This window comes from Prosopis cineraria, unplaced genomic scaffold (genome assembly GCF_029017545.1).
Source record: "Prosopis cineraria cultivar Desert tree isolate PC_DT_omini unplaced genomic scaffold, ASM2901754v1 PC11, whole genome shotgun sequence".
Lineage (NCBI taxonomy): Eukaryota > Viridiplantae > Streptophyta > Magnoliopsida > Fabales > Fabaceae > Prosopis > Prosopis cineraria.
The window spans coordinates 22,391,335-22,415,677 of record NW_026555342.1 but is presented as its reverse complement, the minus strand read 5'-3'; positions in this window follow the sequence as shown (position 1 = coordinate 22,415,677).

The following is a 24,343-nucleotide window of genomic DNA, read 5'->3' as shown; positions in this document are numbered from 1 at the left end:
TGTTAGATGATGTCAATGCCTTCAACCTTTGTAGATGCATGCTACTCGTGTGACTCTAGCAACAACGTGTGACAAAGCGTGGGATTTCCTTCGATTGGTGACCAATAGCTGTTCAATGTTTCTCGGCCTTTTGAGCATGATGGCAATGTCAAATCCTAGGAAAAGTGACTAGAAATGGGACTTTTAAGAGTGACAATGACATCTTTCATTGATTATGCCTTAAGCTAAATTCCAAAAAGGTTTTTCGCCAATTCCTCAGCTCTATAACCTTGCTTTGATACCAAGCTAGTATAGAAATAGAAAAGAAGGAACTTTTCTAAAGTAAAACAATGTTATTCCAAATTGAGACGTGTTTACAGTGAAAGAAATCGAACCTATTTATATTGCTAAGGTCTTGAACTGAAACAAAAAAGTAAATGAGGGCCGCAAGAGTTACAACTGACTTTTATTAGAAATGAAAATGTTAACATCACAATGAATGTATGATGGACATAACAAACGTGGCTTGCTTGGTGTTGGCAGTGGCTTTGTGATCCTACTGAAATAGTCCTCTTATTCTATTTCAAAACCACATTAGATTTTTTTTCCTAGTCTCTCCCCCACACACACACACATGTGGATGCTTGTGTTTGAAAAAAAATACAAATATATATATATATATATATGGATGTTTGAGTTTGAAAAAAACACAAAAATAAAAAAACAAAGAAAAGGAAATTTTTTTTTGCTAATGTGAGTGCATGAGAGAGACTAGAAGGGAATTATAAAGAGACAAACCAAGTTAGGGAGAACCTGTGACCTATCTAACTTCAACTAACAATATCTAAACTTTGACCTTGAGGAGAAAGTTACTTTTAATGGGAGGGTTGTTAATATGTTTGGGCTCATTGCAGCTGTAAGTGAGGAAGCCCAAATGAGTTATAATCCAACCCAAAAGATGGGTAAAACTGATGAGCGAGCAAATGGGACAAGTTATAAAATCTGAATTATCCATATTACACTAACGATATAATCTAATAGAAGATTTATAATACATATATATCCCTCTTTATTTTAAAAAATACAAGTTATATGGAAGCTAAAATGAATAAAGTAATTGGGTGTTGGTGCTTTTTTTCTTCTCTTTTTTCTTCTTTCCTTTTTTAAAAAACAATTAAAGTATGACAATAAACAACAATCCATAAGTAAATGAACAACATTCAGTTTAAGAACTAACAAGTTGTCTCAAAATAACTTAAACACATAAAATGAAAACAAGTAAGGCAATGAATAATTTTCTGTATGTAAATTAACAAGTGAATAAAGACAATAAACAAGTAAAGTAGGAAATTTTTGATATTAACTTAAATGAGGGAAAATTTTTAAAAAATCAATCTAAATAATAAATCTAAAATAGGAAAGCCACTTTTAAATATGGCTTCAGATACAAAATACCTTTTGTCAGCTTAATAAACAGTAGATGGCTTTAGCTACTGTTTCGACTTGAGCCATAATCCTTTGGCTTCTAACATCTGATGATCTGACCCAATTCATTTTTAATGTTAGGCTTCATGCAAAGAGGCTTTAGGACTCAAAGCTCTTTTCTCTGGCAAGTACTTTTATCTCCTCTATCTCAATTTAAGTAATCTTTCCCTATTTTTCCATGTATTTGCCTTATTTCTCACCTTCAAACCAACTTCCTCTTTCATCTCCTTTGCCTCTCTCTCTTTATCTCTCTTCTTGATTAAGCTAGATTCTTTAGTGATGGTCTCAATCATGGCACAGATGTTTGGATTAAGGTAATAGAGCCACAAATTTCATGACTTTCTCCCTTTGCCAAGCCACAGGTCATTTGATTTCCTCTGACCACTACTTTCCTTTTCTATAAGTATTAGTGACCTTTTTCTCTCTATCTAATATCATCTTTCCTTCCTTTAGCTCATCCCATTACTTTGCTATGGACATGTGGAGACATTGAAGTCAGCAATGGAAATTTGGTTTTGCCTCGATCTTGGCTCCCTATAACAGATTGTAACCTTCAACCTCATAGACAAGCCAAAGATTCTCCTGTTTCTCCTATTTCTCATCCCGTTTCTTCTTTAAAAGAAAATCTGATTCTTTTCTTTTTGCTTCTTCTCTCTCTATTTTTTATTGCCTTTTGTGTTTTAGAAAACAATATTCTCTCTCTATTTTTTATTGCCTTCTTGTATATATCTATGGACTTGATATAAATCAATGACATAGTTTCTACACAGCATCCTATTATGCCTTTGATTGGTCTCTTAAAGTCTAATGGAAGATTGGTTGGTGCACTTGAAAAGCCACTAGATCTACTAATGTTCCTTTTACTTGAGGGTAAAAGTTTGGAAATAATGACTATAATTTATTGCATTTATGTTTCCAAGTAATGAATTTGTAGTGCAGATTGAACTACATGATTTGAAGATTAATTGGTATAGACATGTGAAGGTCACAAATGTTATGACATATTGGTAAGGAGAATGATGGTAACCCTTGCTTTATCACTTATTTGAGAGTTAACAATTCTCCCATAGACAAAATGGTATCATATCTAAATAGTTTTTTTCTATATAAAGAAATGAATTTGTTGAAGTGGCATTGCTTGAGCCTTAATGTTTTAGGGTCTCTTAGTTTAACAAGGTTTATTAGATTCCAGAATAGACTACCTTTCACTTAATGTTATTTTTTATTATGATAGTTATATTACTTATACTTGTACAGATATACTAATAGTTGTTGTTATATACCTACAATGATAGTTATAATTATATACCTTTAATTACTTATAAAATAATTATTAATTCTTATTCTTATTAAGTACCTGCTTATAGACTCGAATAGGAAGAATTTTAATGAATATGAAAAATCTGGTTAAGTCCACCCATGCTTATCAACTCACAATTTCTCATTTAATGTCCTTGTGTAGGCTAGGATGTGATTCGCTGATCGTAAAAAGCAAGCTAGGATGTGACATATCAATATAAGTAACTTCCTATAACTCTCAAGGTTATTGATTTGTGGAAAAGTCAATATGATGGGACATATCTCATAGGAAGAAGGTAATTTAACACAGTAATGTGCTGCCAACTTTTATTGATTCTCTCTAATAATGAAAGCCCCCTAAGAAGGTTAATGCCATTGCCTACCATGTATTTGTGACTGCTACTTCATTGTTTTATATTTTAACACCTTTAGAAACATCAAACTCTCATTAATATGTGATTAGATTGTCACTCTCTTCTATAAAAGAGTTGTCCAAAGTCACATCTTTATATGTAACCTCCATTCTTTCATTTGCATCTTTTAGTCTGAAAATTTTTGTCTTTTAGTTTGAAAATTAGCTTGTCACTAACTACCTTTTACAAAAGAGTTGCCAAAGTCACTTCTAATGTACATGTAACCTTCATTCTCATGTTTCATCTTGTAGTCAAAAAATTCAAGTAGGTCCCCACCTATTTTCTAGTTCACTCTACATCTATGCAGCTCTCAATCACTTTTGCTAAAATATTTGACTATTGCACTGATACACAAAAAATAATATTTGGTTGAATTTGATTCTAGAAAGGATCAATCTAAAAATAAGGAAGGAGGTAAATTAAAACAAAGGGAAGGACATTTAGGCTTAGATTCATAATATTGGAGCATTCAATTGCTTTCAAAAGTACAAAGCCAATAAGCTGGGGGAAATAGTAAGATATTTTCATTGGTTTTTTTTACCTTTATTTTTTTGCATCTTGATTGCAACTTAACAGTTAATGCAAAATATATTTAAAAAGTAATATAATTTTATTTCTCTATGTTTTTCCTCAAACCTCAATATTTTAGCCAGTGATAAACCTAAAAAATTTAGGTTGCCATGGTATTACACACACTGACGCTTTGATGGAACTAATACCTATTTTTTTTAATGCCTCCATAGTACGCTGATGAATCCTCTCTTGAGTCTTGCTTATATCTTGTGTTCCTTTTTGGTCTCAACCTCCTATTTATCTAGTATCTATTATTAGAGAAGTATTGCATCTAGGGAGAATTTTATTTAAGGACCTTGGTAGTAACATATTTTCAAGTAACTCCTAAAAGAATGTAAAATTTCAATTCAGTCTCCCAAGACTAAATTGAAAATAAGTTTATATGAGGAAAAGATGAAGCTACCCTTGGTGCAAATACTAAAGAAACAAGTTTAGTTTTTATGTGATTGCAGATCTACAAGACACTTGTTTGAAGAAAAAACTACCAGCTTCAACTTCTCTTCTCCATTCATCATCATCAAGGTTGAGACTTTTTAGTTTGCATCCTCATCTTGGGTTAAATTTCTATTGACATTGTCACTCCCATCTTAAGGGATTTCATGTTTCACCATCAATAGCATACACGCAAGTGAGAAAGTGGAGTATTCTCTTTTCCAAATACACTTAGTCACCGGTATTGCTCTTCCTTTTGATAGTAACTTTGTTTACCATTTGATGTAGAGACTTTTTTAGTTATTGGGTGTGTTAATTTTTTACCCATACATTCCTATGTGATTTATGTTTTGAAATTAGAATATGATTTTTAAAAAATCAAGTTAGTCTGGTGATTTGTAATTGTTGTTAAATAATTTACTAGTTAATAATAGTATCTTAACAAGATATATATCAAGTTATTAATCTATAATATAGTTCATTAAATGCTTATTACCATAAATAATCATGTTAAAGTATTAAAACTAAAGTAATATCACGTATATCAAATTATAAGATAAATTCATTTTTTCACAATAATTCCACACAATTACATACTAGCATGATCATCTAACCACCAAACCTCTAATGCTCCCTGACATAAAACTATAGGCTCTCCTGGATCAGCCACTTGTTGAGTCGAGCACACTTTCGGTGGTAGAAACACCCAACCAAAGGTAGGCTAACCCACCTACGGACTATGGTTTTTTCCTTTTTACACACTTGTGTTAGAGGCATTATTGACTTCTAACTGCACCCTAATGAGTACTAGGGAGTTGCTAGATTGCCCGAATGTCCTATGGTAACAGTCCCATATAATACTATATCGAATATCCTATAGTGCCAGCCCGATCATATGGATTTTTCACTCACATATCTCCACACACACACATCTCTACATATCTCGAGTAAATCCCACACCCTATAATCATGCTTTTTCACACTTATCACTACTTATCCATACTTCCACAACATTTACTTTCATATCATATATATATATATATATATGTACATATCTATTAAAATCAATGACTTTTTGAATTCCATTTCACAAACCAATGTTTATGCTAAAATCATCTTTCAATATTAAATCATACATAAAATTTTTAAATAACAAATTCATCACTTTGTATTTACTTCTACATAGTTGTAGTAATTAATAAACACAATATACTATATGATTACCTCAACCCTTTGTCACATAAAAGGTTTATCATGGCTTAACATTATCTCCACACATTATATAGATATAATATAGCTCGAGCAACGCTCAATCTACATAATCAAGTGACAATTATCAATTATCACTTTAGATAACCCCAAATTCACTAGGTTTTAAGTACTCATAACACTCAAATTCTTTTCTAGCAACACCAACCATTTTCAAACACTCTAACCATCATATTAAATATCCCAACACATCAAAATCACTAGTAAATTCCCTATATTATCTCAAAACCTCCAGATTATACTTAAGGTTCATCCAAACCCTAATCAAAAATTTCAAATCACCATAAAACGCACAAACCTAGGGTTAGAAGCTTGATCCCAAGTCTTTAAATAAACCAATAGGTTCAGTCTAAACCCAAGAGAATTGAAATCAAAGCTCTCATTGTCTCAAATGTCTAGATTTTCACATATGAGGGAGAGGAAGAAGAAAGAAAAGCTTACCTAATGTATATAAAGCTTGTAAGGCCTCAAAAATCACATTGGAAGCAAGCTCTAGTAGCCACAAGTCACTCTTCATCGCTACTCTCGAGTTCATCCTTTCCACACTTTTGATTTTTAGTTTGATCCTTGATTTGATAAGTGTAAATTTTGCACGTGTGCCGCAGCGCATTAACATGCCCCCCGCAATATAGAAAACCATATTAAAATTTAAACTCCTTTTCATGTCATGGTCAGTTCAAACATGGACCTAGCCTTCTTCTGTCCAAAGATCTAAAAACTATATTAGTCTCTCATAAACCTTATTAATCAATAATTTATTTAAATTGACTAAATTACTCTTGGAAATACTACTAACTACTGATTGAGAAACTTAAGATGTTACACAACCTATTTTGCGGTAGTGTTAGGATCACTTTCTTGCAACCTTTCATATGGCCATAGGATTAGCATGGAAGATTCCTCTAAAAGACTATGGATGTCTACCATTGCTCTCTCTTTAGCCCTATAGGCTTGTTGGTATGTAAGGCTAACACCATACTCTCTTTCCAAATCTCGCCTTATGTCATTTGCAAACTTGTCTATGCTAGACATCAAGTCATCAATTACGATGCAAGATGTTAGTTTGCATTTCTTCTTCTAGGACACCACTAGGTTGTCTTGCGTAGTGTGTATAGGTTCTTTCTCAAACTTTCTAACAGTAAAGAATGAACTTTTACTAACTTCATATACTCCATATTCCAAGGACAACCTTCAACCACACGACATGCAATAATCTTCTTCTCATCATTCTTCACAAACTCATAGGCAAACTTATATGCCACACTATATTTGTATAAAGCTTGTCTAAATGTCACAGTATGAGGAAATGTTTTCCCAACACCTATTAACACATCCTTCAACTTTGAAGCATTCATCTCAAGTAAAGGCATAGGGAGGCTTTCTATGGCTAAACTTTATCCAGTTGATAATAGACTCATGCTTTGAATAAGAGAAGGTATATTGAAGCTTTCTGTATCAAATTCCCATGATGGAGAAAGTAAGCTTCTATCTAAAGGTGATACCATATGATTTAACCTGAAATTTACAAGTCATATTAGACATCTATCAACTTGTATTAGGCTTACAATCAAGAGTAAATATAAGTGTACTTACACTTGTTGGCAATCCAAGTGTGATGGTTTTCTGGAGTCTTTTGCACCCTTGCCAATATAGACATGACCACTTTTATCATTCAACTCAATTGATTGTGCTACTCCTTTTTCATTTATGAGATCTAATAGTATATTTGTATAATAACTTACTGTGTACTTTATGATACTACCATTACTTTTAGGCCACATATCTGTTAAGATCATACTTTTTAGTTCTTCATAGGTCATCCCTTGTCTTATTAGTCTTTTACTTATAATCCCACCCTCATATCTTGTATTTCCTTCTAAATTCTTGACAAATTCACCCTATGTATGGAAGATACAAAATAATTGCTTTACAGAACTCGAAGCCATAAGTAATCCTAACTTGTATGTCATTAAAGTGTTAACTTCAATTACTTTATTAGTACTAGACGAACTCATAACTTTACAATAAGAATTGTAAAATTAATAACATAACATAAAGCTTTTAACAACTTATCATACAATCATAAAAATTTCAATACCCAATAGCTTTGTATTTCTAAATTTTAAAATTGGCACTTTTCATCAACTAAAAGCACAAACTCTTTCATGCCAATCAATTGATTCATCTTATGCTTATTCCCCTTACTAAACCCATACCCATACCATATGCATTTAATAGAAGGTGCCTCTGATTACTACAAATGAAAGTATTTTACCTCCGTATGATTGATTGCTACCAAGCTATCCTTTAAAACTGTCCTTGATTGATGCTAGTCTCATTTCATTTCCAATCATATTACATGGAGAAGGAAGAATCACATTATGTAGAGAATGCATAATCAAACAAGAGGTAGGGAATGAATCTTATGGCCTTGTGGGTAATAAACTTAATAGCCGCTACACCTTAAGGTAAAGATTGAGAAATACAGAACTGCATGTAGAGGTTTTTCATTTCACAGGCATTTCTTCCTTTTATCATTAGCAGCTTGTTTCTTTAGTATTTGTACCAAGGGTAGCTTCATCTTTTACTTATTAAACTTATTTTTAGTTTAGTCCTGGGAGACTAAACTAAAGTTTTTCATTCTTTTGGGAGCCACGTGAAGATATGTTGCTACCAAGGTCCCTAAATGAAATTCTCCCTTATATTTCATCTCAAGTCTCAACCTCATGTGATGTCCCATCTATGTTAAAATCTTTTTTGCTTTCTCTATTCTTTTCAACTTCTGCCAATACAACTAGAGCTATAGGAACTTAAGCACATTTACAAATGGTTACTTTGTCCTCATACCAGCTATCAAACTAGAGAAATCAGTTGCTAATAAGAATAAGAAGGTAATGTTGGCACTTTTCTTTTTATTTTTTTAGCAGTAAATCAATTGCTCAAAGTCACACTAACAGTTTACTTAATTTTCTTAGATAAATAAATTGGATGAGGCACATTAAGTACTTTTTATAAGTTAGAGTAACGTGTTGTCAACTTTTCATTAACTAACTCCATGCTGTAAACAAATCTACAAGAAGTCAATAGCCTTAACCTTAAGACAATAGTCACTACTTTTTGGTTCATTTGATTTTCATAGTGCAAAACATCAATAGCCTTCATTTGTGAGCTATTAGTCACTGTAATAATGACACTGGGCACATAGCAACCTCACACCAATTCAAGCTTATGTTGGCACTCTAATAGTGAAAAACAAATTGCAATGTCCATGCATTGTCTTCCATATGGAGTAACTTTTATTTTAAATTCAAAACTTGAATGGTGGGAATCAAGAAATGATTGAGTAGCCCCAAATGCATGTTCAACCAAAAAAAAAGAATAGTCTAGATGAGATATCTCAAATGATGAAAACATAGCTTGCTGCTGGTATTGTAGTTTATCTTAAATAATGAAATATAGCTTATTACTATTATTGTTTTCAAATGTAACTTAAGCAGCGCAATATATTGGCTTTGTATTTTTAGACAAATGAGTGAGTTTGCACTCACTACTACAGAAATGGGCTTTAGTGACATTTAAAATTTTAATTTCTTGGTGTTTATAAAACACTATAAAATATAATGCTATCTTAAATCTTAATCCACAAGAAGCTAACAACAATAGTGGTGTTCTCAAAAGGAAACACCACCTCTCTATTTACTTTTAAAAAAATAAAAGGGAAGAGAGGTGGTGTTTCTTGAAGAAAATGCCACATCTCTACTTACTTTTTAAAAAATAAAAAAGAAGAGAGGTGGCGTTTCTTGCATAAGAAACATCCCCTATCTCCTTTTATTTTAAAAAAAATTAGAAAATACCACTTATATATATATATATATATATAAAATTTTTTATATATCTATCAATTCATATACATAATTTTCTTAGTAAATACACAGTTAATTTATACAATAAACTTTATTCATATAATTAACAAAAATAAATAATCAATTTCACATAATTTCATACTACATAAAACTATGATAAATTTGGCAAGGTCATAAAAAATCAAATATAAAGAAAAAACATAAATTAAATACTAGTTGAGAGATATAAGGTTTATCAAAAATTTTTGTAATATAGTTGTAAAAAATAATACTTACAATCAAAAGAAGTAAACAATAAAAAAAAAACTATGACTAATGTTAAACAAGTTTCTTCCTCAATTATTAATAGAGATTATCAATCATTACTTTCTTGAAAGTTCAAAACTTGACAAAACCAAACTATTTATCATTGAAAGCATAAAGATTAAAATCTCACTGTTTTTTCCCTAGATCTGAATAAAGATTTATACCGAGAAAATTATTTCACTAATAGATATGCTTGGTAGCAAATTAAAATAACAAACCCTTCAATAATGGAAATAAAAATTGTTAACTAAAGATAAACAACAGCAAAACCATAAAGATCTCTTTCTCTTTCTATATATATATATGGATAGATAGATAAGAGGTAAAAAAAATGAAAAAAAGGAATCTATTATTAGTATCACATACAAGCAAGCTTAGTTAGAGAAAATAGCAAGAACGTCTTCAGCAATTAGAGAATAGATAACTTATGGATTGTAAGAGAGAAGAGCGAGCGGCTGGATGAAGAGAATGACTTAAATGAAAAAAATTAGAATTTGAAAATTCAAACAAAAGTTAAAAACTATCCTCAATTTTTAATTAAAACTCACAGTGGTGGCATTCTTCATGGAAGAAACACCAAGTCTCTAATTTTTTTAAAAAATAGACTAATTAATAAATGCCACCTCTCTCATTTAAATAATTTTTTAATATTTATAATTAAATAAATAATATTTAATAATTATATTTTTTAAAAATAAAATAATAAAAAAGGAAGAGAGGCAGCATTTCCAAGTTTGGAAACACCACCTCTCTTCAATTATTTTTTAAATATTATCATGCATTAATTATAAATAATAAATAAATAAATTATAATAAAATAATTATTTAATATGATAAGACAAATTTTTAAATCAATAAGAGAGTATTGAGAATGTCATTTTCAAACTCAGCAAATGTCACCTCTCTTATTTTATTTATTAAATAAAAGTTAATAACAGGGTAGAGAGGTAGCATTTTCAAGCTAAAAAAAAACCCCTCTCTGCTTTTTAATTATTAGATTATAATACATATTAATAATTAATATTAATTAAATAAATTATAATAAAAAATATTTTATCTTATAATAAAATAATGAAGAAGGAAGAGAGGTGGTGTTTTCAAGTTTGGAAAAGTCACATCTCTACAATTATTTTTTTAATATATTTTTATATATTAATTATAAATATTAAATAAATAAATTATAATGAAATAATCTCTTAATATGACAAAATAAATTTTAAACCACAAAAATAATATCAAGAATGTCATTTTCAAGCTCAACAAACATCACCTCTCTTATTTTATTTATTAATAATATAATATACTATTTAAAATTATTTATTTAACAAATTATAATAAATAATTATTTAATCTAAAAGAATAAAATAATAAATTAATAACAAGGTAGAGAAGTGGCGTTTCTAAGCTAAAAAAATACCACCTCTTTGTTTTTTAATTATTAAATTATAATATATATTAATAATTAATATTAATTAAATAATTTATAATAAAAAGTATTTTATCTTATAATAAAATAATAAAATAATAAAAAAGGAAGAGAGGTGGTGTTCCCAAGTTTGGAAATGCCACCTCTCTTCAATTTTTTTTTAAATATTATTATATATTAATTATAAATACTAAATAAATAAATTATAATGAAATAATTATATAATATGATAAAATAAATTTTTAAAGTAGAAAGAGAGTAAGAGAATTTCATTTTTAAACTCAGCAAACATCGCCTCTCTTATTTTATTTATTGAATAATATGATATACTATATAAAATTATTTATTTAATAAATTATAATAAATAAGTATCTAATTTGATAGAACAAAATAATAAATCAATAAGAGGACAAAGAGATGGCATTTTCAAACTAAATAAATACCACCTCTCTACTTTTAAATTATTAGATAATAATGCATATTAATTAATATTAATTAAATAAATTATAATAAAATAATATTTTATCTTGTAAAAATTATTAAATAATGAAAAAGAAGAGAGGTGGCATTTCCAAGTTTGGAAACGCCACCTGTCTTCATTTGTTTATTAAATAATAAATATACTAATTAAAATTATTAATTAAATAAATTATAATAAAATAATTATTTAATCTCATAAAATAAAATGTTAAATTATTAACAGAGTAGAGAGGTGGCATTTTCAATTGAAACTTGAAATGTCACCTCTTATTATTTACAAAAATTATAAGTAAAAAAATAATTTATAAGCAGTTGTATTTAAAATAAAAAACGCCACCTCTTTGCTTCAACTTTAATATTAATGGCATTTTATTTTGTTACTACAAAATGCATATTATTAAATCTCATTTCTATGGTAGTGACTAGAGAATAATGAGAGCCTCCAAGAGACACCTCTTGTGTCAGCTATTTAACAATGTGCTATTTACTGCTGCATGAAAATTTTGGCCATAGATTTTGTCTATATGGCATAACTAATGAAAGCTGTGGCAAGTCATGCTATCTATATGGCCACAGCATCAATGTTGCTTAATTCAAGTCATGCTTTCAGTGTTATTTGCAATGGAGAGACAATAATTATAGCATCAAGTCTATATGACCTTGAAAAAAAGTTCTCATGTCAAGATAGGAAGGCAACCAAACACTTCAATGACTAAGTGGGAAAAACATGCCCTTTCAACGGTTTGACACATATTTAACACGAATTAAAGGACTTGTAGAAGAAAAAAACTTGAATACTAGTTAGCTAGACATGTCTTTCCTGATGACAGTTGCAAATACAAAGATTTTTTTAATTGGTTTTGTCAAAGCCATCATATAATGGATTTATATATTCATGTTAGAGGATCCAAGACTTCAAGAAAATGAAAAAATTTTATCACCATCTAAGGTAAACCAGGAAAAAGAAAGTGAAGATGCAAGACTTTTTGTTATTCTGGATCTAGGATAAAATGACTTTAGAGGGCTTATTTCTTTAAATAAATACATATGCAGTGAACTTCTAAACCAAACCAAACATCAAGTAAACTGTGTTGCTTATAAATGTTTATAATACAATCAAAGTTTTGCAAGAGGAATATGCGTGTTTCTCATAAGCCATGGTGCTTCTAGATGTCATTGATAATAAAAAAAAAAAAACTATGAGTTCTTGTATGAAGTTTAGACACACATACTAGGGGAGGGAACAAATGAATGAAAAATAATAAAAAGACATTACATTTTAACTTTAAAACTCAACTTAAATTTGTAGAAGTCATTTCTCTCTTTCCTTCATGTTAGTTATGAAGTGTAATTTTATTTAATGTGGATTTTTTATATCAGTTTAAGTCCAATCATTTGAACATTTTAACAATAGCGATTAATTTAAATTTGAATGGGATCATATTCCAATCAGTGTCAATCTAATGTTTGACAATTATATTTTGTAAGTCCCTATGACTTCAATGATCAATATAAAATGTAAAAGATATAGGAAATTGCACTCTCAAAAATGAATTGAGGCTCATTTTAGAGCACATTTACTAAGTCAAATTGATAGGAACTTTTATCGATAAAATTAGTTTCCAATGTTAATGATTAAAGAAGTATTTTAATAAAAAACAACGCACATTCTTTGAAAAATAATAATTATTTTAACTGATTTTTTAATGTCAGTAAAAAATTAGTTATATAACTTCTATAGTGTTACAAAAATTTCCCAAATTAATCATAAGTCATAAAAATGTAATTTATTGTGCACCTCATGCAAAGTAGTGTAAGATCTAAAGTATGGTTTTGTTTACTGTCAATTTTTCCTTCCCAAACTTTTTTCCTTTGCATCAAAGAGATGCAATAAATTATTTTAAGTAAATAAATTTTTACAAGACATCTTATGATTTTTGTGAATTATAGAACGATAAGAAGTGAGCTATTTTGCATGAAATGTGAATTGAGGATAAATTATAAGAGTTGAAATAATTACAAATAAATAATTAGGAGGTAATAATAATAAACTTTTTTTCTAAAACAACTTTTTCACATTACATATTAATGTGTATGGTGACAATAGTTTTTATGTCACACCTCAAAAATAAAGAACGACTGGCACGGGATATGAACTCTGTCATATATCCCTTAAGCTGGAAATTAAGAAATCTTTTCATTTTTAAAAACATAGTTGAATTTGTACTAAAAATTATGACATACTTAATAAAAATTTTTATAATAAAATTTTCAATATTTTTATAAAAATTTTGACAAAGCCTCCCTTGTAATAAAATCTCCTGAAAATTCTACAACATATTATTTTACACAAAATATAGGATCAACTAGAAGCATCAATTCCTTCCAGCCAATAGATAACATATATCAAAATAGCAACCTAGTTATAGGCTACATGGAGCACCTAACCTTACTTTCAAAATAAAGTACATGAATTCAAATATTTACATAAAAGGAGTTAATGCTAGACAAAATTACACCTAGAATAGTTGTATGCCCTTCAAAAGTCAACAGTAAGATCAATGTCAAATAATGAATCTAAGACCAAAATATTTTCAGTGAATAGCATCCTAACAATAAATAATTAAATATGTATAAAAAAAAGTTTAAAATAATTGTGCGCGCTAAATATGGAAATTTTCACAAACAAATATTTAATAGACTTCAGCATGAAAAGGCTCTATGTAACATTAAATAAAATCTTAATTCATTAAAATATCATATCAAATGTTATTATCATTTAATTTTTGATAAAGCAAATAACTACATTGAATAATTATAAATATGTCACTTATCAAAACTAATGAAAAATATATCCTTCAAATAATTAAAAATCATAATTATAGAGACTTATCAGAACAAGTAACAAACGTGGACACACAATCTATGAGAGTAATAACCAAATGTGGCTTATGCTATGAAAACAAACGTAGACACATAGTCTACGAGGATAAGTAACTTAATGTAGCTTAAGTTATGAAACAAATATAGAAACACATCTACGAGGGTAATACTAACCAAACATAGCTCAAAACCACGAAATGAAACACAGGTATTAAACCTATGAACAACAAATGTGAGAACAAAGCTTATGAAATTCAAACTAACTAGTCATCAGCCAAGGCACCAAAGGCTAATAGAACTGCCATTAGCAACCAGTGTTCTGAATAAAGTTCCTTTCAAACCCAGTTCAGACATGCGATAAAATATCCACCATTAGAATAGAATTTTTAATTTCAATGTCAAACTTACATGAATAGTTTTTCATAGCAATTCAATAATTTTCAAAATGAGATCCCATAATTAGAATCCAAACTTGTATTTACTGATTAACTAAAATTATCAAATCTAGTAAAATAATTTCATAAAATAAAGTAATTTAATCAACAAAATATTTAATAATTACATTGTTGTTGCAAAAAGAATTTGTATAAAAATGTAATATTTTAACAAATAAAATTTTATTAAAATACCAGTTGGGACGCTATCCAGTTACTTGAAATTGTCAAAGTTCAAAATTTCTCACTCACTTCAATCAAATTTCTCCTCTTCCAAATACCCTATAACTCATATTAAAAATTCTTATTAAATATTGAATCAACATAATGATTCCTTTCCAACCTCAGCACCATCAATATTAAACTATAATGTATATGAAACTTTAAAAATCAAGACTTCACACTTTTAAGTAATCATTAGCATTTGGTCAAGGTAGCAAATATATATCTCACTTCCAACCCACTCATAAAAATTCTAATATTCAAATATTTCCTTAATAAACTGTCCATTCCTGAAAATTTCAATAATCAAGTATTAATAATTTCATAGTCAAATCTCAGTTGCAACTTCCAAGTTAAATTCACAGATTAATAATATCTAAGAATTAAATTTTAAAATCAAATTTAATTCTTCTAATAAGTATTTCAATAAATACCTTATGGCCATGTTTGGTACATAGCATTGAGGGCTTAGGTTTGGGACTAGTATTGAGAATGGCCTAATTTAGTGTGTTTGGTATAAGGTATTGAGTCTCACTTGGGTTTAAGCAAACCCACTTAGGAAGGATTACTTAAACCTACCTCCCCCTTGGTATTGAGAAACCAGTCCTAGGATTGAAAAATTGTTGGACAAAACTATCCTTGTTCAAAGTAATTTCAGACAAAACTGCCCCTCTAAATTTTATCCAGATCTCTATCACTATGCGTCGCTCAAAACTCAATCTCCATTGTCGACAATGCCCTTACTCCGTTGATCTCCATCATTCCATCATTCTACATCACTGAAGAAGTCCCCAGTTTGTCAATCCTCTTCAATCTCCATTATTCCTTTAACATCTAAGAGATTTGTTGCTCCTTTAATTAATTTCTACCACACAGTAGTAATAATAACAAAAGCATGATTAAAAATTAGAAGAGCAACAAGAAGAAGAAGAGGGGGAGGAGGAAGCAGAAGAGGGAGCAAGGGCATTTGATTTGATAGGTTGAAGAGGAAGAAGATGACGATGAGAAACTGTGAAAGAGAGTGGCAAAAAGCAGAGGCAAAGACAAGGGGAGACGACTGTAAGGAGCGGTGAAGGAGAGTGGCTGAAGAGTAAAGGCAGAGGCAAGGGGAGATGACGGTGAGCAGCAATGAAGGAGAGTAGCCAAAAACCAAAGACAAAGGTAAGATAAGGAGCGGTGAAGAAGATGAAAACTTGGGTTAGATGAGGGTTGGGTTATAATTTTTTTTTTTTTATTATTTTAAAGGGTATCATTATCTTTTTCTAATTTATGTTTAATTATAAAATAAAATAAAAATAAGTATTCCCTATAAATATTATTTCATACCAAATATAATTTTAAAGCCTCATTCCCATTCCCACTCCCAATACCAATACCAATTCCAATCCCTCTAAATTGAGGTATGTATACCAAACAGGGCCTATAAGCACCCATTTTCTAATTTCATGTCTAAGCTCTTCTCTTCCAACATCATCCTAACCAAATCTTCAAGTTTAAACAATCCAAACAAAAAAAAAATCAATTTAGAACCAAATCTTCAAGTTTAAACAATTCAAACAAAAAAAATCAATTTAGCTTAAATATTTTAAGCCATATATATGTTATTATTAAGCTTCAATATATACTCCAAGCTTAAATCTAAATTTTTTCCTCTCTACAACAGTGAGGTGGCAGCAACAAAACACCATAAAACACCATAACTTCACACACAGTATAGCAACAGCAAAACATACACTCACATGTACACAAAGCTAACAAAAAAAAGATGATGAATTGAAGGCTTCTCACCTTGAGTAGTCACGACACCTAAGCAAGAAAAGGTAACGGATCTACAGTAGAATAGGGAAGAAAACTCAATGCTACTACACATTATAGGGAGGAGAAAAAGTGACAAAGCTTCCACAGTTCTCACCAGCAACGAACAATAACGAAAGTGAAGGGGGGGAAGATCTGAATGTTCATGCCTTCACTTGGACAAAGGAGGGAGAAGACATTAAAAATTTAGAATAGAGGGAATAATAAAAAAATGAAGCCATGACCTGACTGATCGACGGTGGATGAAGCAGAGGCGACCACTCTAGGGATGATGATAGCTGAAACTAACGAGAAGGCGGCAAAGGTACAAAGGAGAAAGAAGGAATGAAAATATTAGAGAACCTCTCTCTGTCTCTCCATGTCTGAAAAAATCAAATCAAATATGATCCAATAAGAAGAAAATCTCCTATAAAAAATGTTAGAGTATTTGTTGCGCAAAAATAAACTTTAAGCTATTGTGCATTTTTTTTAAGCATAACCTAATGATAAATTGAACTCACATGACTTTTAGGTAAGAATATATGAACCTTGTATTGTGCATAGTAGATATTGTGTTCTGCACTATTTTTCTAACTTGAGCATTTTGTTAAGTTTAGCCTATTGATAAAGTAGAATCGTATGGATTTTTAGTTGAGAGTATATGAACCTTATATTATGCATAGTAGGTATTGTTATATATTATTTGTCTACTTATGCATTTTGTTAAGTCTAACCTACTGATATAAGCTAAAGGTTGCTAAATCATTAAATTGGCTGTAAAAGTTTTTGAGTAGATTAATTATTGTACAATAGTAATGGTTGACTTGTTCATATTGGACTTTGATATGTGAATTGAATAAAATATGACTCCCAATGTGAAGAAAATATGCTGTCAAAGATGTTGGAATATCTACTGTGCAAAAATAAATTTTGAGTTGTTTATGTTTAACTTTGAGTTGTGTAAAATAAAAGTTGGGCTTCTCTATGTAAACATTTACCTAGATTAATTTGTTCATTGTAGATTAAAATAAAAGAATATTTATCATTGTTCAAGATGTGGGGAGGTTGGACACAACGACAAGACATGCAAGAATCCTAACCCAGCATGAGAATTAGTCACATTATTCCTTTTTGATGTATATAGGCAACTATAATTATGTATATGGAAGCATTCTCAAGTAATATTTTTTGGATAATTGAGAATCAAAAATATTTTTTGTTTGTATATAAAAGAAGCAACTGTTGGATGTTTTGAATATAGTGTCTAGCTTTTTGTACATATCAGACTTGAAATATCATGTCAAATTTCATGTAGGTACTTGTTTTAGTACCTAAGCCAATACCAATATGAAATTCTACATATCTAATGTAATTATCCTTCTTAATATTGAAAATGCATGGACTTTTTGTTGAGCATGCGTGGACATCGTTTTGTACATAGTGGATATTGTGTCATGTATGGTCTGCCTAATTTGTCATTTCTATTGAGCCTTGGCTTGTGAAATACTAAAAATGCATAGACTTTCTGTTGAGCATGCATGGACATCGTCTTGTACATAATGGATATTGTGTTGCGTATGGTCTACCTAACTAGTTATTTTGTTGAGCCTAGGCTAATGAAATATTTAAAATGTATAAATTTTTTGTTGAGCATGTGTGAACATAGTCTGTGCATAGTAGATGTTGTGTTGTGTATGGTCTGCCTAGTCATTTTTGTTGAAGTTTAGGCTAGTAAAATACTTGAAATGCATGAACTTCCTATTGAGCATGTATGGACATCATCTTATGTATAGTGGATGTTGTGTTGTGCATAGTCTGCCTAACTAGACATTTTGTTGAGCCTAAGCTAGTGAAATATTCAAAATGCATGGGCTTTCTGTTGAACATGCGTGAACATAGTCTAGTGCATAGTGGATATTTGATTGTGCATGGTCTGCCTAGTCATTTTTGTTAGAGACTAGGTTAGTGAAATACTTAAAATGCATAAACTTTCTGTTGAGCATGCATGGACATCGTCTTATCTATAGTGGATGTTGTGTCGTGCATGATTTATTCTGTTGCTTCAAGGGTTCGCGCAAGTTCTAAATTCAAATCAAACAAAGGAAAAAATAGTATTTTTGCTTTGAAAAAAATATTGTAATTGGAGCATCAAGGCCTGCAGAGCAATTTTAGATTAATTTAGGCCTTAAGTATAATAAACTCTGTTTTTAAGGTCCTTAATGCCATTCCCTCAAAATAATTCCCCCCTTGGCCTTCTTTAGATTCGAACCTTGAACTTGTTATTTGATGAATACTTGTGAAGCTACCATTCCATCAGCTTTCTTTCTAATCATATTTGTCCCAAGAATTTATATAACTACATTTAAAATACACTATAACCAATTAATTTTTATTAAAATTCCCTAAGTTATTACATTTTACTAAACTACGCTTTAATCCTTTTGCCCACATGTCACATACTATGGTGATTAGCATTATTTGAACTATACTGCCATTTGGTTTATATGCATCTTTTGAATTAGCCAACCATGCAATGCATAGGGTTGTAGCTAGTTTAATATCAAATCAAGACCACTGAACTATCATAAAATATCATAAATTTAGGAGTTTTGAATTTAAATAAGTATGGTCCAAGGGTCTTTATTGACATTCTCCCTATTAAAAAGGGAAAACTTCAATTCACACAAAGAATTCAAACCTTGACTTTGCACATACTGATGTTAAGATTTTAAAATTTATTATTCAAAAGGGATCACTACAAAGAATGACAAAGAACTTAATCATGAGACTTTTAGCCCTAGCTACTTTCGGTTTTGAAAACCACAAAAAATATTTCTACATGGTTGTGTTTGAAAAATTTAGATAGGACATGAACTAAATGCAAATTTTTGAAAACCGCCATTCATAGTTGTGGCAATCTATTGATCAGTTGCGAGTTTTTGGCAAACCTATTAGCAATTCAACAGAGCCGCAGCTAGGATTGCTTAGACAGGTTTTGTTAAATTACAAGTAAATTTCCTTAGCTGTGGATCTAAGGTTTTATATATAAACTAAATGTCCTGTTTGTTTGAATGGTGTATACAATATATATATATATATATATCACGCAAAAAATGAACTTCAAAGAGTTGACCGTTTCCATTGATGCACGCGCGCACATGCATATACATATATATAACTGTAATTTATTCATATATTAATTAAACCCAATTTTACAAGTTGGTCAATGGTCGAGCAATTTTTTATTTTTTTTTTGGCTTGAAAACTTTTCTACATCAGAAAGCAGTCGCTATAGTCTATGGAGTGGACCCTTGTCAGTAGAATCTTTATTTGGTTCTTACAATAAACTAAACGACACTCAAATAGCAGAACAGATGCTGACAAAACTTGGTTCTAAACGTTGGGCAAATTCTAGGGAGTCGTGCCATGTTCAAGCAATAATAACATTATCAAACTAAAATAATCTAAAAATGCACGTTTTCAGCTCAATTTAAGCTTCATTTATCTATTTATTTTTTGGTACACGGGAAGCTTCATTTGAATTGAATGATAACAACATTATGTAATCATTTGATATTAGTTTAACGAACACGATGAATACTTATTGAAAAAATTCCCTTTAATTACGTCGAATGATCAGTTCAACAGTCTCGTTTTTTAATAGTTCTAAATAGTAGTGGGAGAACGCAGACTTGAATTCGTTTTTAAATTCACACACATTTAGGGAAAAAAATTGTCACTGAATTAAAAAAATAAAAAACCTGTGCCGGCAATTGTTAATGCAAAAAAATTGACTTCCCTAAATGTGCCCGTAGGCCGTAACACAAGGTGTGGACATAAAATGACAGAGCTTACTAAGATAATAAGATCAAGTAGCTCAACCAGTTGTGTTTTGGAAATCAAAGAGAAAAAGTAAAAGTTCGTGCGCTGTGAAATAGCTCTTATAAGTTTGTTGATTTCTACAACACCATAAACATCTCACCGTGAAAACTTCAAGTGGGGTATCCTTACCCTGCAACTTATCCTTAAAGATAAATCACTAAACCGTAATACCCTTTTCAATTTTTTTTTCCTGTTCTATCCCTTTTTTTTTTCTTTATTAGAAGCATCAGGAGGGCAAAGACGAATAATTAAAAGAAACTGTGTAAAAAAATTTTACAAGCAACAGTAGCATATAAAATCTTCATGTGAAAATCCATAAAAAAATAATATGTTCACTGCTCGTATTTTATTTTTCAAATTACTGCAACTCACATCCGAGATATGTAAACCAAACATTCTGAACGCGAGCAGTGTCCACAAATTTATAGTGACATGGATATTGGCGAAACATTACAAGAAGTGATTGCAGTGAAACCAGAGGAGTTTGTGTTTGAACTAATAAATATGTTTGAACTAATAAATAATGTTCTGGTTTTGATTTACCTCTGAAGCATCAGTGCTGGATGGAATTGAAGATGATGATACCACTGGAGGAAGTTCATGATAAGTTAGTTCTGAATAACTTTTTTTTTTTTTTGTAATAAAGAGGGTTCTGAATAACTTGAAGGAAGATAAGGAAATGGAGCTTCAAAGTTAAGCACATGAATTGCTTGCCTTATGGAAGGCCTATGCTTATGATCAGGTTGAGCACACCATAGCCCAACATATACCTTACAAAAGTACATGATGCATTTTCATTTTTTCATGTTGGGTTATCCACACCAGTGGATCAAGCCCAAAAATAAGCCCACATAAGGAATGGGGTATTATCATGGTCATGATGTGCAGTTTGCATTTTTTGCTTGAAAATTGGAAGGAATAAATTTTTTAACTGTTCATGCACGCTCGAAGCAGAGCCTACATACATGGGTTAAAATCTGTGAATGAAAACCATTTTTGAGACGCAGCCTCTGCATCCAAAAAAACACTCTCACTCTTCTTTCTTTCTCTCTTCCTCTGTGTATTTGAAGTGTAACTCCATTCATCCGCATAGAAATCCCAACAGGCATGACAAATAGGGCAAACAGGTATGTTTCCTTCATAAACTTATATTGGTATCAGAGAATTTGTTTGATTCAAGGAATCTGTGGCTAGAGATATACGGTTTGCTTATATACAAAACAATGCAAATCTTCCATTCTTATATTTTTGTTTTACTATATTCTAGTTTTCTGCCTTTATTCCGTTTCTTCATTTATGTTTTTGCGATTAAACTTGTTGCATTGTTGCTTGGGTTGTACATGTTGTTTATATGTCTTTGATAGTTTCTGCATGTTGGCCAAAACTTTTTGTATGTGAAAACTCTTAGAACTTTGAATATGGATATAAAAACCAAAACTTGGGCTTTTAAAAACAGGGTTCTTTTGGGCAAATGGATGAAAGTCCGCCCAAGAGGTGGTAAATTAAGCTTTATAAAAAGTAAACTAATAAACATAGTAATAAAATATAATATAGAATGATATCACCAAATGTTTATGAGAATAAGGAAGAGAAGCTTATACAAATCATTTATCTTAGTTCGACTCCAATCACTTGAGCCTACACTTAATTTTCAAATATTACTTGAGTTTTTTTTCCACTAACTCCATCAAGATTAATTCAAACTCTTAGTAGTCTCAGTATAATCCCAGACTCGCACTCAAGTCTGAATTACTTTTCCTTACAAAAGCAATGATTTATCCCTCAAATTTAATATCTTTTATTTCAAAAATGAAAAACAGAAATGAATAAAGTAATTTCAAGAATAAACTATTTTTATTAAATATTCTCTATAGGAGTTGACATACTCTATCTCTCTAATTGGCTTCTTAATGAGTGCTAATTTTTTGGGAATGCTGCGATTAGTGTAATTGACTTATTCTTTATACCGTAAAAAGAGAGAGAACCTCTTTAAGAATTAGATTTAGCTGTGCATTCTTTTTTTTTATTTATTATTTTTTGTTATAACAAGTTAAATATCCGATTCTTTATTAATATTACATTAAGTATATATAATTATAAAAACATACAGAGGAGAGAGAAATTATTTTGAAGGAAGGTGACAAAAATGGAGAGCTAGTGCGGTGTTGCAGAGGACATATAATTTCTAGGAGTATAGCTTTACTCTGGAAATAAAGACGCGGGAATATGACGCATGCATGAATAAGTTGGTTGGGAACTTCTTAAGCTCGCCCGTTTTCTGGTGCGTGCGACTCAAAGACGCACAACACAAATCTTTATTTGGCTTCTCAACTTAATTGAATTCAATGTCTTTTGTTTCACCTTATTTCGTGAAAATGATATTCTAATAATTCTCTATTACTTGCTACAATTTATGCATTTGCGAAACGCAATAAGTTTTTAAATGAATTTATTATTGCTCCTGCAAGGTGGGGTAATCAGAAGTATGAAACCCCCCTCGAGTTGTTTGATAATGGAGGAAGTGGGAACAATAGTGTAAGGATCGAATGGGATGTAATATGGAGGCTTTTATGCTTAGAATTCTTGAAGGTGATGGACTTGCAACTGAACTATGGATTTGTTACATGGGGCTCAAATGTGTGTAGGATAGGGGGTTTAGACAAGTTTCGTTGAAGAATGATCGTGCAGAGAACCAGATTGGATTTTTCATATCCAATGGAATAGTATTTCTCAAACTACCTCAGATTGGATTTTTCTCCTGCTCTCTCTCCTGCACTCATATATATATGGATGTTTGAGTCTGGAAAAAAAAAACATACAAAAAATTAAAAAAAAACAAAGAGAAGAAAAAATTTGCTAATACGAGCAAAGTCGGAATTAGGTGTACTTCAAGGAGGGCCGTGGCACCCCCAACTTGTCAGAACCTAGTAATTATCAAGGGGTAATTGCCATGGCCAATGAGGTTTTGGCCCCCGTCCCCCAAAAAAAAAAAAAAAATCACATACCCTTACAATATTTTTTTTTTTAAAAAAAACCAATACCCCACAAAACATAATACATTCATATACATGCATGAATACATGAATACAATTTCTTTTTTTTTTAAAACACATAAATACAATTTGTTGGTGCATTAAACAGATATAAAATGTATATTTTACTAGGTTATAACAATATTTTTTGTATTATTAATTTATGATGTTGGCTCTTTATGTAAAAAGAATAAATCTTAAAATTTGTATTAAATATGTTTGTTGGGCTTTTTAGTTTTTACTAAATTATTAAAAAAACTTGAATAAGTTAATTTTTCATTATTTAAATTGAATGTATATATATTGATATGTGTGTGTATTTATTTATTTTTTTTTTATATTTTTAATGAGAGGGCTATTGATATGTTTAGGCTCATTGCAGCTGTAAGTGAGGAAGCCCAAATGAGTTCTGATCTAACCCAAGAGATGTGTAAAACCGATGATCGGACAAATGGGACAAGAATGATTGAGTAACATATATAATCCGATTTTACCCACACAAAAATATATATATATATATATATATAATCCGAAGTATGGATATCACACCAACAATTATAATCTAAAAAAA